The 14,718-nt window shown below is 39.5% G+C and overlaps 1 long non-coding RNA gene across 1 annotated transcript; it reads left to right on the top strand.

Annotated features, from left to right (window-relative positions):
* Positions 1-5,578: 5,578 nt before the first annotated feature.
* Positions 5,579-14,357, top strand: LOC106529064 (uncharacterized). Its single transcript, XR_001311581.1, has 2 exons — positions 5,579-6,641; positions 11,837-14,357. It is a non-coding gene; the product is annotated as an uncharacterized LOC106529064 (long non-coding RNA).
* Positions 14,358-14,718: the final 361 nt, after the last annotated feature.

The following is a 14,718-nucleotide window of genomic DNA, read 5'->3' as shown; positions in this document are numbered from 1 at the left end:
GGCTCAATGAGATGGTGGGAACCAGAGAACTCTGACTGCTGTGTTTGGTGAAGGACACAGCTTGTGAAATAAGTCAGAATGAAATGAAAATGCAGTTATATTAGGGTTAAAGGCTAACCTTTTATTTTTGTGACAGTGTTAGTTCAAGTTGTAGATATTTTCTGGAGCTTTAAACCACGTCTAATTGTCTTATTGAKGACATTTACTCATTTGCTGTTCTGCACTCAGACATAATTAATCCCTCCTCTCTTTGGCAAAACAAATATTTACATAATTAAAAAGTGGTTAAAATGTAAAAATGCTTATAAATTCAAAGTTCTGAATCAACAAAATGTACTCTCAATGTCAACGTGTAAGGCCAGAGGAATATGAAAATGCATTCTCTTTCAGTTCCAAGGTTTCTGTAACAAACAGAAAGGATTTGGTCTTTATCAGGTTTTAAAGTTGTTCAAACCAAACCTCAACTAAAAAAAAATAACATTCTGTGTAGCCATTTCTATTTTAGTATTTTGTCACAAAGGTCCTGTGGTTTATTCAGATGAAAATCACACTGCTATGTGCTTCTTAGAACCTTTCCAAAGAAGCCAAACTTGTTCAATTTTTTTCTACTTGTCCAGTCATGGCCTTTGATGTTCATCCTAACTGACACCTGTAGATTTAAAGTTAGGGCTTATGTTTTTGAGTACTGCACAGTCTGTCCTTTGGGGTGAATCTGCTGGGATGTTCACTCCTGGGAAGACTGGCAGCTGTCTGAAATGTTTTCCACTTGTCTACAACAGTTCTCCTTATAGAATGATAGATTCCAGATAATCTGGAAATGACCTTTGACCCTTCCCAAATTGATAGGCGTCAGTGGCTGCTACTCTAAGGTCACTGCTGATGTCTTTCCATCCTGGCATTTTGTTAACGACACACATTTGAATACTGCAGAGTAGCAAAATATACAGTATTTAAAATAAAGTTTTTCTAGGGTAGATCACACTGATGATAATGTCCTGAAAGATAATTCTACAACTGAAAGSTTGTGTATTTTCTCTTTCCATGTTCTTTAAATAAGATAATTGTCATTACATTGTTCTAGAGCAGTGGTCCTCAATCCTGGTCCTTGAGGTTGAGCATCTTTCGTGTTTTAGCTGTTTCCCTGCCTCAGAACACCTATTTGAATGAGTCAGAGAATATCAGGCTTCTGTAGAACCTCAAAACCTGGTGAAGTACAGGAAACAACTAAAACATAAAGGATAGTGGCCCTCAAGGTCTGCTGCTCTATAGGATGTTTTAAACTCACTGAGAAAAATAGTTGTGAATCTAGACAACGTGATCTTCATCTTCTACCACTTATTTGTARTCAGGTTGCAGAGATAACAGGYCTTGGAGAGAAACAGACATTCCTCTTTCCAGCAACAGTTTTCAGCTGCCCTTGGGCACCCCAGGGCATTCCCAGGCCAGAGAGGATACATAATCCCTCCAGCAAGTCCTAGGTCTTCCCTGGGGTCTCGTGCCCAGAACATCTCTAAAGGGAGGCGTCCAGGAGGCATCGTAATCAGATACACGAGCCACCTCAACTGACACCTTTTAGTATGGAATAGCAGCGGCTCTTCTCTTGAGTTCCTCCTGGAGGTCRGAACTCCTCACCCTATCTCTAAGGCTGAGCCTGGCCACCCTACGAAAGAAGTTCATTTTGGCCACTTTTGTTCAGGATCTCATTCAAGATTCATGCCTCATGCCCATAGGTGAGGGCTGGAATGCAAACACAAGTAAATCAAGAGCTTTGGCAATTGACTCAGCTTTTTCTTCACTACAACTGACCGATGCAACRCCTTTGTTACTGAGGACGAGGCCCCAGTAACACAGATACTTAAACTCCTCCACTTGAGGCAAAGAGGGGRCTTTCCACCCTCATGCGGTTGAGRACCATGGTCTCAGACTYAGAGGAACCGACTTTCATCCCAGCTGCTTCACACTYGGCTGCAAACTGCCCCAGTACACACAGAAAGTCTTGGCCCGAAGATGCCACCAGAACCACACCATCTGCATATAGCAGAGGTGAGACCCTGTGGTTCCCGAACCAGACACCCTCCTCCCCATGACTGCACMTTAAGATCCCGTCCATAAACACTACAAAAATGTGAACACAGCTCCTGCTTTGGTTCTACAGGGACTGGATCACCATTAGTAGCAACTCTGACAYTCCATACTCCCATAGACCCCCACCCCACAAACTGCCTTGAGGAACACAGTCATAAACTTTCTTCAGGTCCAGAAAGCATATGTAGACTGAAGAGGCAAACTCCCACRACCCCCCTAGCAACTTCACATGGTTGAAGTTTTTTTTATGTATGTATAAGCATCTGTCTATGTGGCCTGGAAACTGCGGAACTTAATTGCCCTTGGGGATTAATAAAGTTATCTGAATCTGRTCTGGTCCACTGTTCCACAACCAGGACAGAAGCCACACTGCTGCTTGACAATCGATYAKATCCTCCCTTCCAACACCMTGGAGATAACTTTCCTRGGGAGGGTGAGAMRTGTGAACCCATGATAGTTAGAAAACACTCTCTGGTTCCCTTTTCTAAAAATAAAAATCACCTCACTGATCTGCCRCTCCACAGGAGTTGTCCTAGTCCTCCGTGCGATGTTGAAGAGACATGTCAACTATGACAGCCCCACAACATTCAGAGCCTTCAGCATCTCAGGGTGAATCTCATCCGCCCCTGCCACTGAGAAKCTTTTTGACCACCTCTGTGATCTCTACCATGGTAACGGCCTCGTCTTCCCCCAAGTTTTCAGACTCTCCATCCTTAAAGGTCGACATGAAGCGTGGATTAAGGAGATCTTTGAAGTGTTCCTTACATTGATCAACAATAAGTCTTATGGATCACCCTAAGCAGTGTGCAGGAAACTGCATCAGGACCAAGGTGCAGGATAAGATTACTAACTCAAGACCTCCTTCAAGACCAGATTTCTTTTTTCAAACATGGATTTGTCTTAGGACCGGTTTTTGATCTTAGGACCACAGTRSTGTCTCAAGACCAGTTTTCTTTCTCTGCAAAAAGGACCTGTCTCAGAACCAGTGCTTTTTGTTGTGTTTTGTTTTTCTCTGGGCAAGAAATTTGTGTCAGAATCAGTGTTATGTCTGAGGACCAGTGCTTTACTTTGGAACTGGGAATTTGTCTCAGGACAAATGTTCTATCTCATGAACARCATTCTGTCATGGGACSAGGGTTCTGTACCAGCACCAGTGTTCCTTCTCAGGACTGGTGATCAGCCTCACAACCAATATTTAGTCTCAGGACCTGTGTTTCCTCTTTGTTTTTGTTTTGAGCKTGCCTAAAACAGGGTAAAAAGACTTGTTTGCCTTCAAATCCTACAGACAAGCAGCAAACCAAGTACAGCCTGAGACAATGAATGCTTTTATTTTCTTAATCACCAAACAGATTGCTTAACTCTCTAGGCCAACCGAAAATCCTGCATGGCCTTCCCGAATTCCTCCCATGCTTTAGTTTTTTGCTTCTGCAACCTCCAAAGGTGCAGCCATTATGGCCACCTTTTACCCATCAGCTGCTTCAAATATCCTCTGGGAAAGCTAAGTCCTGAAGGCCCCAGCTCGACAGCCTCCATTGGTCACKTGCTTGCCGCAGCGACACTTACCAACAACCCTCAGGTCACAGCTCTTGGAAACCACATTTGCAAAGGAGGCCCTGAACATGTCTTATTCAAATTCCATGTCCCCAACCTCTCCCACACATTAAAAACTCTCCCAGAGATGARAAATGATGATCATACAGAAATGGGACTCCACCAGACGTTTCCAGTTGACCCTCACTATRCATTTGGTTTTACCAGGTCTGTTCAGCAGCTTCTCCCACCATTGGCTCCACCTCACCAGCAGGTGGTGATCAGTTGACAGCTCTGCCCCTCTCTTCACTTGAGTGTCCAATACATAGGGCCACAGATCACAGATCAGATGACAATCACAAAATTGATATTAGCCCTTTGGCCAAAAGTAGTCTGGTTCTAAGAACAGTTATGGATCACCCTATGCTCAAAYRTGGTGTTTGTTATGGACAACCCATGCCTAGCACAGAGGTTCTATAACTTTAGGGAGGCCGTTCCTACTAATCATCCCCTTCCAGATAACTSTATCAMTGCCCACAWAKGCACTGAAGTCATYCAGTAGAACAAGGAATCCCCAGAYAGCACCCCTTGCAGGACACCATCCAGAGTCCAAAAAGTTTAGGTAATCTGAACTGATGTTTGATGYATAAGCACGCACAATAGTCRGAAACCTTCCCTCCTGTAGCCTGAAGCTGCAGAGAGGCAACCCTCTCATTCACAGGGGAAAACTCCAACATCAAGGCATTCACCCAGGGGATTGTGAGTATTCCCATGACTGTTCAACGTCTGTCTGCCTTGGCAACTCCAGAGTATGAGAGCATCCAGCATATCTACAGGAKTTGGGGTCCAGAGCCCAARYTGTGCATCAAAGTGAGCCCAACTATTTCTAGTTGGTRACRCYCAACCTCACACGCAAGCTCAGRCTCCTTACCCACAAGTGAAGTGATGTTCCATGTTCCYAGAGCTAGTCAGGGACCATCCCTCMCTTGCTGCCCAGCATACAGTACATTGCACTCAACCTTGACAATCCTCCCCRCAGCTGGTGGGTCCACATGTGGGTCCACAGCTTTCCATAATTCTTTCGGGCCAAGTCGAGCCCCAGGAGCCAAGGCTCGACCATCAGGCATTTGCCAGAGAGCTCCCCCCACAGACCTTGCTGTAAGGAGGTGTTTGTCATGGGAGAACCTACCAGGAGCTAATGCCCCAGACAACATAGACCCCATCCTCAAAATGATGCAATCTACAGTTATGTGWGTGAACAGGTGTCGTCTTGTTTAAGGACAGCTCCAGAGTTTTCTCAGAACCAAGTATTTGTCTAGAGCTCAATAACTAACCAGTGAGGGAGTTCTGCAAAACAAACACGTCAGGAAAGTGAGAACATTGGCCTTAACACTAACATCCTCAAACACAAACCACATTAATCACAAAGAAGAAATAAATACCATTGTGCAGAAATCTGTATGAGGACCAAAGTGCTGTCTTAGGACCAGATTTCTAACTCAAGACCAGATTTCCTTTTTCAAACAAGGATTTGTCTGAGGACCTGGTTTTCAATCTTGGGATCACAGTGCTGTCTCAAGACCAGTTTTCTTTCTCGGAACAAGGAATCTGTCTCAGAACCAGTGTTGTTTCAAGATGAAGGTTCTGTCTCACGAACAGCATTCTGCCTTAGGACCAGGGTACTGTACCAGCACCGGAGTTCTTTCTCTGGACTGGAGATCAGCTTCACAACCAGTATTCTCTCAGGACCTGTATTTTCTCTTTGTTTTTGTTTTTATTTTGAGCGGGCCTACTGAGTCAAAAGACTTGTTTACCTTCAAATTATACAGATAAACAGCAGTTTTACTGAGATCYGTGTCATCCTAGGCACTATTTTGATAAATACTTCTCACTAATTTGCATGTATGTATTAGATTATTATTAAACTGTGATTATTATTTTCAGATAGCAACTGTANTGTCCCATCATCTGTCCTGTCTCTGTCCCATCATCTGTCCTGTCTCTGTCCCATCTGTGTCTCTGTATTTCACTCAGAGTTCAACAGATGAATGTCTCTGTGGACAAGCACTCAGTTGGTTCAGTGCAGCCTCAGATCAGGTTGCCCCTGGCAGCTGGCCTTTCTTACTCCATCCACATTCTGTTCATTTATTCATTTTTTGACTGATTTGTTTTCAGTGTTACTTTGGATACATTATTTGATTCTAGTAAACGTTTATTGTCTGACAACCTGTAATCATGTCTAACTATTGAAGGTGGAGTTCATTTTCCAGATGTGGTTTGGGTTTAGGATGAAAGGATAAAAATAGTTATATGATGCCTTTGGTAAGTTAATGTACACGATGTTGAGAAGTACAGAAGATGGAAATGCAGTATCTCAGTTGCTGTGAACTTTGTAAGAACTTTTCCTCTTGAAAAGTTGTTGTTTTTCAAATTAATATTCATTTTATTATAATAATTGTTCTTCAGTTTCTGCCACTTTTTGGCTTCTTCTTTTCCAGTTTTACTCATGACTCAGGTATCTTGCTCTAAATCTCTGCTCCTGTCTTACCAAGTTCCCCCAGTCCCAGTTTGGACAGAAAAAGACTGGAGGACAGACAAATGTGAWCTCTTCTGTCTTTCCCATCTGCTGTATTTCTTCCTTTAAAACTGCTGCTTTATATTTGTTGTTCAAACGTGTATCTTGACTTCTCTTTGTGTCGCCCCCTTGAGTTTCTGCCATTTTCTAACAATGAGATTTTGTTTTATGTGAGTCARCATCTCATCTGGAAACTTTTCAAACAAAACAAACAAAAATAAAGAGGCAAACTGGAGTGTGTTTGCACAAGAGAAAAGTAAAGCTGGACTGCAGTGAGGAGGCAGACAGAAAGAAACTGTAAAAGTAAAGACCTGAGTAAACTGTACTGGATTGGAAGAAGGGATGCATGATGTTTTCTGAGTGTCTGTCAGCTGAGCAGCATCGCAGTGAGGAGGTGTGGTGATGTGATGGAGGAGGACAGATAAAAAAGAAGGAAAAATCCCTTCTTCATGTAAGAAAGTCAACTTCACTGTTCTGTGTCCTTTTGTCTTCCTCACCTTGTGTTTGTTGTTTTGTATTAGTGTCACGTTTCCTTTTCTTTTTACTTTTTTTGTTGTCCTGTTTGATTTTGTTGTTTTTTTTTTATGCTACCGTAGTCTCTGTCTGTTCCACGTTTGATTTAACGGTCTTTATAAATCCAGATGGAACAACTTATTCCATCTTYTGCAGGTGCAGGTGAAGTGCAGTTTTTGTCATCTAGGCTGCACCTGAATTTAAAAAAATAGAAGAAACCTCAGGGATGTGGCTAACTCTGTTTGTCTGACAGTTCAAAAACCCTAATCAAATCAAAACAAACAAAACTTAAAATTTGTGCTTACCCAATGGCATTTTCTAGACATTTTAGCGGAAATGTTTTTGGTCGATTTTTAACTTAGTCCTGCTTGGTTGCAAATCAGGATTTCTAAAGCTGAACCCTGGTCATTTTTCCATTTTATATAATCTTCAATTTTGATTTGACCTTTAACTTTAAAATTTGTTATCTCAGCAAACTGAGTGGCCTTATCCATGATTGGATGTGTGAGTTACACAGACAGAGAAAAGCGTGTGTGTTTGTAATGCATGGTATCTCTGCTAAGCCAGCTTTGTGATGATGTCTTTTTCATTTTACTGTGGTGGTAAATTTCTTTGTTTTATTTACTGACCTGTTCCATCAGAACAAAGAAGTGTTTCATCCTGAACCCCACTGGAAAGTACTGATTGGGAACAGTCAATTWACTATTATTTGCAGTCTTCTTTTTAAGTTTGTTGTTGGTAGCTTTGCAGCTAAAGTAAAATCTATTTGTCTTCTAATAATTTCTAACACTACAGAACTTATATTTGGCCTTTTTGCCTGCAGCATCTTCAGAATTTTATCTGTTCCTGCCCTTATGTAGCTTATCATTAAAATGTGTTTTATGCTTTATTTCATTATTTAGACAGAAATAAATAGAAATGTTTTATTTTGTATACATATATATATATTATCTACAATATATACTGCATTAGTAATAATTGATGATTACCTATAAACCTCTGATGTCTTTTATTTATTTATTTATTTATTTATTTATTTATTTATTTATTTGTTTGTTTATTTATTTATTCATTTATTGCTTAAAAATTCAGTAGGGAGTAGTTTTAACTAATTAAAAACATCTCTGATGATGATGCTTTTGGCAAAAAGGCCCACATCTGAAATGCCAATCTTTCAACAGAAAGAAAATGAGACGGTGGTTAAAATAATTGTTCTTTTTAATCAKAATTCCTTTAAAATCTCCACACTGGTGTCTCTTTGTACTTTTAATTAGTTTACTTCTTGCAATTGATAAAATAATCTGCAATCATGTTATCAGTCGAGGCTGCACCAGCTGATTAAAACCCTTAGATTGYTGAGTAATCTCTAAGTTCAAACAAAAAAAATCTGTTTAAACATTTTATTTCACCTCATTAAATTTGCTACTGAAACTTAAAAATTAGGACAACTTTTGCTTGACCTAAAGCTTTTAATTTTACATCAAGGGGCTTTGTTTTTATAAATGAATGAGAATTTAAGTAAAACATTTGTGTTTGATTCTAGAATTTTCACTTTAGTTAAATGAAATGACCGAATAGTTTAATGATAAATACCCCATGTGTCACTGTTGAGGTAAGTTTGTGAAACCCAAGATGCAGGCAGGATATGTAGGAATAAAAAAAACCTGATTTATTAAACAGAAAAGGCTGACATGGCAGCCAAAATAACTCTACTTACAAAACTTAACATGGATGGAGACGCAAAACAACCATAAAAACATTAGGAAATATACAGCACAATGCTAACCTACTGGACAAATGGAGACAATAGAATATACAGGGACACTAATAAGCTAAATGACAAACAGCTGATCAAGAGACAATCAGGAASAGACAAGGGAGGAGCTGGAACAGACAAAAGAAACACATGAGAATAATAAAACTCTAGAAACATTCGAGATACAACTAACCAAAAACACAGAGCCTGATAGTACCCCTTCCAAGGACAGCACCAAATGCCCAAAAAGTAAAACAAAGAAACACCAACTTGAGAGGACAGAGTGACCTAAACTTAGAAATGCAAAAAGGTTCAGGTGGACATCCCAGAGGGCACAGCAGTGAGGGCGTCCTCCTGGACCCCCTCAGAGACACAAAGAGGAGGGGTATCATGGACTCCGTAGAGACTTGGTAGGCAGAGTCCGTCAAGACTCGGTGGAGGGTAACCCTGGAGAAGCKGTTGCAGGCATTGAGGGGACAGGAACAACTGCTGACTGTTCAGGGTAAACAACAAATGGCTGCTGGCTGTTCAGCWGCTGGAAGCAGATGCAGAGCAMAGATTCAGCTGCTGGCTGTTCRGGAAACTCAGGAAGAACAGCAATARGCTTGGGGAACACTGGAGGAGCAGCAGTCTTTGAAGACAGAATGAGCAGCGATAACAAAGAAAATGTTTCTTTTGACTACCTCACCCCTCAGTTGTCTGAAGTCCTGCACTAGGAGAGCCTTTGGAGATGACAACAGTAGGCCCTCAACTTGGTCACAGATGAAGACCTTACTCTTAGGGACCAGAGAACCTTGCAGGGCAATCATGTTCCCCCAGATCTGCATGATAATCCATTTACCCTCCGAGGAATGCTGGGTTGGAGTGGGGGAAGCTGCAGGGGGCATAAGTGCTTTTGAGATAGACTATGGTATGAAGGTGATGGTGCTGAACTGTGAGACATGGATGGTTGTCGGAGCAGATTTGAAGGGGGCTGGGGCATCGGGAAGCATTGGAGACCAGGAGAGCAATGAGATGACAAACAGTTGCTGAGGAGCAACAGTGAGAGGTGAGAAGTCGGAGAACAGCAGAATTCAAACCATTGTCTGACCAAGCCTGATTCAGAGGCTTAATGACCAAAGTTCCCCCCAAAAAATCTCCCTCCTTACCTCTTCCTTCTCCAGGTGAGGTAACAGAAGGATCTCCACCTCAGTTTCCTCCTTCACTTAAGCTGTTTTCTCAGCCTGGCAAGCAAAAAACTAGAAAAAAGMAATCATGCTGCTGGAAGTCAGCATTCTGTCACGATTGAGCTAAGATTGTGAAACCAAGGCAGGACATGTAGGAATCAAAATAAACAGATTTATAAACAGACAAGATAGAMCTCGACGCCAACYGTCGCTGATGTCCCCTGTCACCRYCGGAYGGACGAAGAGCATTTCTATGTCCCCTGCCTCGGCCACAGAGGACAAAAATGCTGACGAGTCTGCCAAAACCTCTACTTAGAGAACTCTGGAGAACACAGAAGGAGACATGGAAGAACTAGGAAGACATTAGGAAATGTACAACACTAACGTACCAGAATATACAAGGATACTAATGAGCTAAATGACAAACAGCTGACCAAGAGACAAACAGGAACAGGTGAGGGAAGAGCTGGAGCAGATGAAAAAACATTCAGRAAATAACATAGGAGATACAACTAACAAAAAAACACAGAGCCCGATGGTACCCCCTTCCAAGGACAGCACCAAAATGTCCAAAAAGAAAAATGAAGAAGCACCAACTTGGGAGGACAGAGTGACCTAAACTAAGAAACACAACCGGGAACCGGTGAGGGATTAGCTGGAGCAGATGAACGAGAAACACATGAGAATAATAAAACTCTAGAAAGATTCAGGAAATAACAGAAGCTAAGACTAACCAACAACACTGATCCTGATGGAGCTGATGGTGGCAGCTGCTGAAGAATTCTTGATTTGAAGTGAAACTCTAACGTTTGTCAGGGACTTTATTCAAGGCCCAAACTAGAATTTGTCGATCAATTAGAAACTCTATTTCAGATTTAATCTGTGATTTCTTCAGCAGATAGTCTCTTGGCCACACTTTAACAAAGCTCAGACTGGTGAAGAAATTGGGAAACAGTGTATGTWCACAGTTTGTCCCAACCCACCTCCAGAACCTCCTTTAGAGTGGTCTCAGGTGTCTCGRTGGTCTCTCTCACTRTTCTCCTTCTTCATGGTCACTCAGTTTGTAACATTTCCCTGTTCTTACACATGTTCCATGTTCCTGACATTCCTTGATGATGGATTTAACAGAACTCTTGGAGATGTTTAGAGCCCTGGAAATACTTTTTTACTCATCMCGATTTTCACTTTTTATTAGTCTTTTCTTTAAAGGAGGAATATTTATGGAATTACTTACTTTACATTTTTTTATTTAACTGGCTTTGTACTACTTACTACTAATGTGTCGCAATTTGCTTTCATTATGACAGTAAAGGGGTCTTTGTTTTATTTTATTTTATCTTTTGTAAAGGCCAAGTTATATTGACCAGGATTGATTAAAACAGCGACAAATGCTTAAAACATATAAGAAGTTGAAAACTTTTGTAGGCTCCGTATGTAGTTTTTTAAAATCAATATTTAYAAAAAGGTTAACTAAAGTCCTTTCAGTAATTCTACCATTATCAAATAATTTAACAACGCATTTTGAAGACCATATAGAAAAAAGAAAGTCAAATCATCTGAAAAATTACGATCACACAGATTTTAATCAGTTTATAACGTTACGATAACAAAGATATTGTAAGAGTAATTGGGTAAGAGAAACACATTTACCTGATCAACTATAAAACATCCTTCTATACATTTTATCGAAATTTAGTTATTTCTAAAATAAAAAATGTTGAAAGCTAAAGAAAAAGGAAAAGAGAAAAGAAGCAGAAGGAACCAAGGCTCAAATGGAAAAAACTGTCCAATATTCTGCTTTATAACAAAACCACCAATAAACCAAAAGGTGTATAAGTTTTAGGTGAAAAATATTTAGTGAACTTAAAGAAACAAATTAGGATATTATTTAAGCCAGTAATAATTGGTGCTGTCGACTTCAGAACTTTTAGATGTGATGAATGAACAAAAACATTACTTTACCCACCTTCATCATTTCACTGCTGTCACTTGGATCTGCACCAGACCAGGACATTTTTTTTATTCCAGGTCAAATCTGATTGAATAAAACAAACAAACAATAAACCTCCTGGGTAGAGATTAAAAAAGATTGCATATCATCCCTGATGAGGACTGAATGTCGTGGTCTGGTGTCTGAGAGATTACGAGTCGTGACCCTGTTGGGGGAGGCAGTTTCACCACTAACAGTTATTTTTATTTATTCTGTTGCAGTGCTGAGCTTCTAACTCCACCATCACTTTCACCACAAGATAAAGAAGAAAACAACAAAATCTTCTAAGCAGCTTCCCTCAAATGTTTTCAGTGTAGAAATGGAAAAAGACAGAGAAGAACACGAGGTGTGGCTGTTCGTCTCATCCTGAATATTTCCATCATTTCATGCGACAGAAAGAAGAAGACGGAAGATCAAATGTTTTGAAAGCTTTTTAAGTAATATTTTGAGCAAACAGCATGCACATCCCTGGAYGAGCAGCCTTAGACTCTGACAGATGAAAACCATGTGACGTGAAGTGGTTTGATTTCACAGATCTCCATTTCTTCCAGTTGGATCCCACTGTTTTTTTTTTTATTGTTTCATTAACTGTAAAAGGTGGTAATGTGGACGGGCTCCACCAAAGAACCAGTTAGTGTTTCTGCTGAGCTCCAGGGCTGAACTGAAGGCCTGAAGCCTTCCATACATATCAGAAACAGCAAGCCATACTCCACAGGACTAATTCATCTAAAAATGTTGTTTTTACAGGAGAAGAAAAAAAATCATGTGACTTCACRTTCAGCTAATTTCTAAAAAGAAAACAAATGTCACCAAGTCCCTTTTACTGAACCACTGAATTTAACCAAAGACATCTGGATGGACATATCATAAAACAAAACTGACAAAAAAAAAGACATCAAGAACAAAGGGGTTTTCTGCTGACCCCTTTTTGGACATCCTGCTACATCCATTCATGTCAGTGTTAGAAATCCAATATTCTTATGCTCGGCATGATTTAAACCAATTAAACCCCCAAAAGACAATCAAACATGAATTACAAAAGAAGTAATGGGGAAAATGATAATATTCTCACTAAGCAGCTAAGTTATCCCTTTTACTTACTGTTGTTATAAAAAAAAATAACATTTCACGCAGGAAACAGCAAAAACGAGGAGAGAATGGGAGAAGATTCTGCAGATTATTCACATCTGAGGAAACCTGTTCAAGAAAGCTGGTATTCAGCAGGATTAGAAAAACTTTTTCTTTTTTTTTTTCTTTTTTTTTTCAAAACTGTTGGAACGGAAACGGCAATAACTTTTCAAGGCATTGTTTACCAGCATGAATATTCTGCATGACTTCTGCAAGACATTTTCCTCCCCAAATAACAGGACAAAATAAAAAATAAAAAACTGACCGTGTATGAAATGTAAACGTAAAAAGARGAGTTGCAACATGTTATAGTAGTCAGATGAGAAAATGCAAGAAAGACTTCAAAACGAATCAGATGTTTTTCATTTTGCATCAAATTAAATTTAAAACCCAGGAGTAGTTTCTCACTTTCTTATAAGGGCTAAAGACATGTTTATAAGAAAGYATTAGTATTTTTGCAAAACTACTATCCCTGATGGTGTTTCCTTGTTTTGGTTTTGACCGTTTCGATTCATCAAAAAAAAAAAAAGATGACGCTGAAATCTGAACTCCTTTAAACCTTAGTGTTTGTGTTGTGAACGACATGTCTCTAGAAAAAAAGTCTGACAATCTCAGAGCACTGGATGAAGTACAGATTGGGTCAGGTCTAGGTAAACATTCAGTAGTTTGTTGTAGTTTGTAGWCACCTTAGACTGTGGCTCAATATACTGTAATGTAGCTAAAGAAATGCAAGGTTTGCAAGTTTCAAAGCTTTGTAAAACTGGCCATCATAACGAAAAACATAAAAGCTGCATTTACTTCATATACATGACTAACTAAATCCAGCATGAAAAGCTATGCGGTATGCTCAATTCTTCTTTTTGTTTTGACATTTTAGGATACTTTTAGGTCATTTTAATGATCAGGAAAAAAACAAATAGCTTGAGCCACGAATCCAACAGAAACTGTGGCTTTTCTCAGGAATATTCTGTATTAAAGATTAAAACAAGAAAATGTGAAAACATTTCTGTATATATTTTAAAAAAAAAAGAGAAAAGTTTTCACCAAGAAGCTCAGATTCTAAACACTTAATTGATCAGAATCTCACCAACTTTACTTGAACCTACAAAGTAGATATTTTCGGTCTAAACTCTGTTTCTTTGGCTGCTGCTGTAGAAGATTAAAACACGGTTCTGATGTCCAGAACCAGAATCTTTATGTCTTCCTATTAAAATGCCTAGAAGTACTGTACTGTAGCAGTTTGCAGAACCAAAAAAAAGGTTCAGTCTGTAGCATTACTTTTGCTTTCTGCATCATTTCTTTGCTGTGTTTGCTAAAGGACTTGAACTCACGTTGAACTGTGACCCTGAGGCTAAAAACGACGTATCTGTAAATGTTTTTGTACAGAAGCATGAGCCTATGCACAGATTATGTCAATAATGTACTGAAAACAATTGGTAATGTGTTTAGTGGGGGATTATTATTCTGTCCATCCATACGGCATGGTTCTGTCCTCCCAGCTTCACGCTGCTGGACCAGCTGACAAGAGGTCTTTCAAACTTTAATTCTTTACCTGTTGATGCCAAAATTACAAACAATAATAGCTCAAGAGCAAAATAATAATCATGACGATAATCTGGTTTATATTTTTGTTGTCAGCTTTGTTTTCACTTCTAAATGCATACAGTTTTGTTTGTTTCTCCAAAAGAAAACTTTAGGTTTGAATTAAAGAAGTTTCTGTTGAAGCAGGTTGATCCGGAGGCCCGGCCGTAGCTTTGGGTTTGATTGGAAAAGTCCAGACTTCACCTGATTCAATAGTTTTAGATTAAATAGTTTTAGACATCGGCTCCATAAAAGTATATATTTTCTATAGAAATATTTTTAACAGATTAAATGATTTGAGAATGTAATGTAAAAGATAATAAACAAATTGAGAATTTTATATTTGTTAGCAATTAAATTTAATCAGAGAATCAAATGACTTATTGCACAGATT

Source organism: Austrofundulus limnaeus, unplaced genomic scaffold (assembly GCF_001266775.1).
Source record: "Austrofundulus limnaeus strain Quisiro unplaced genomic scaffold, Austrofundulus_limnaeus-1.0 Scaffold420, whole genome shotgun sequence".
Taxonomy (NCBI): domain Eukaryota; kingdom Metazoa; phylum Chordata; class Actinopteri; order Cyprinodontiformes; family Rivulidae; genus Austrofundulus; species Austrofundulus limnaeus.
Note: the sequence above shows the minus strand (reverse complement) of the source record. Positions and strands in the feature narration are given on the sequence as shown.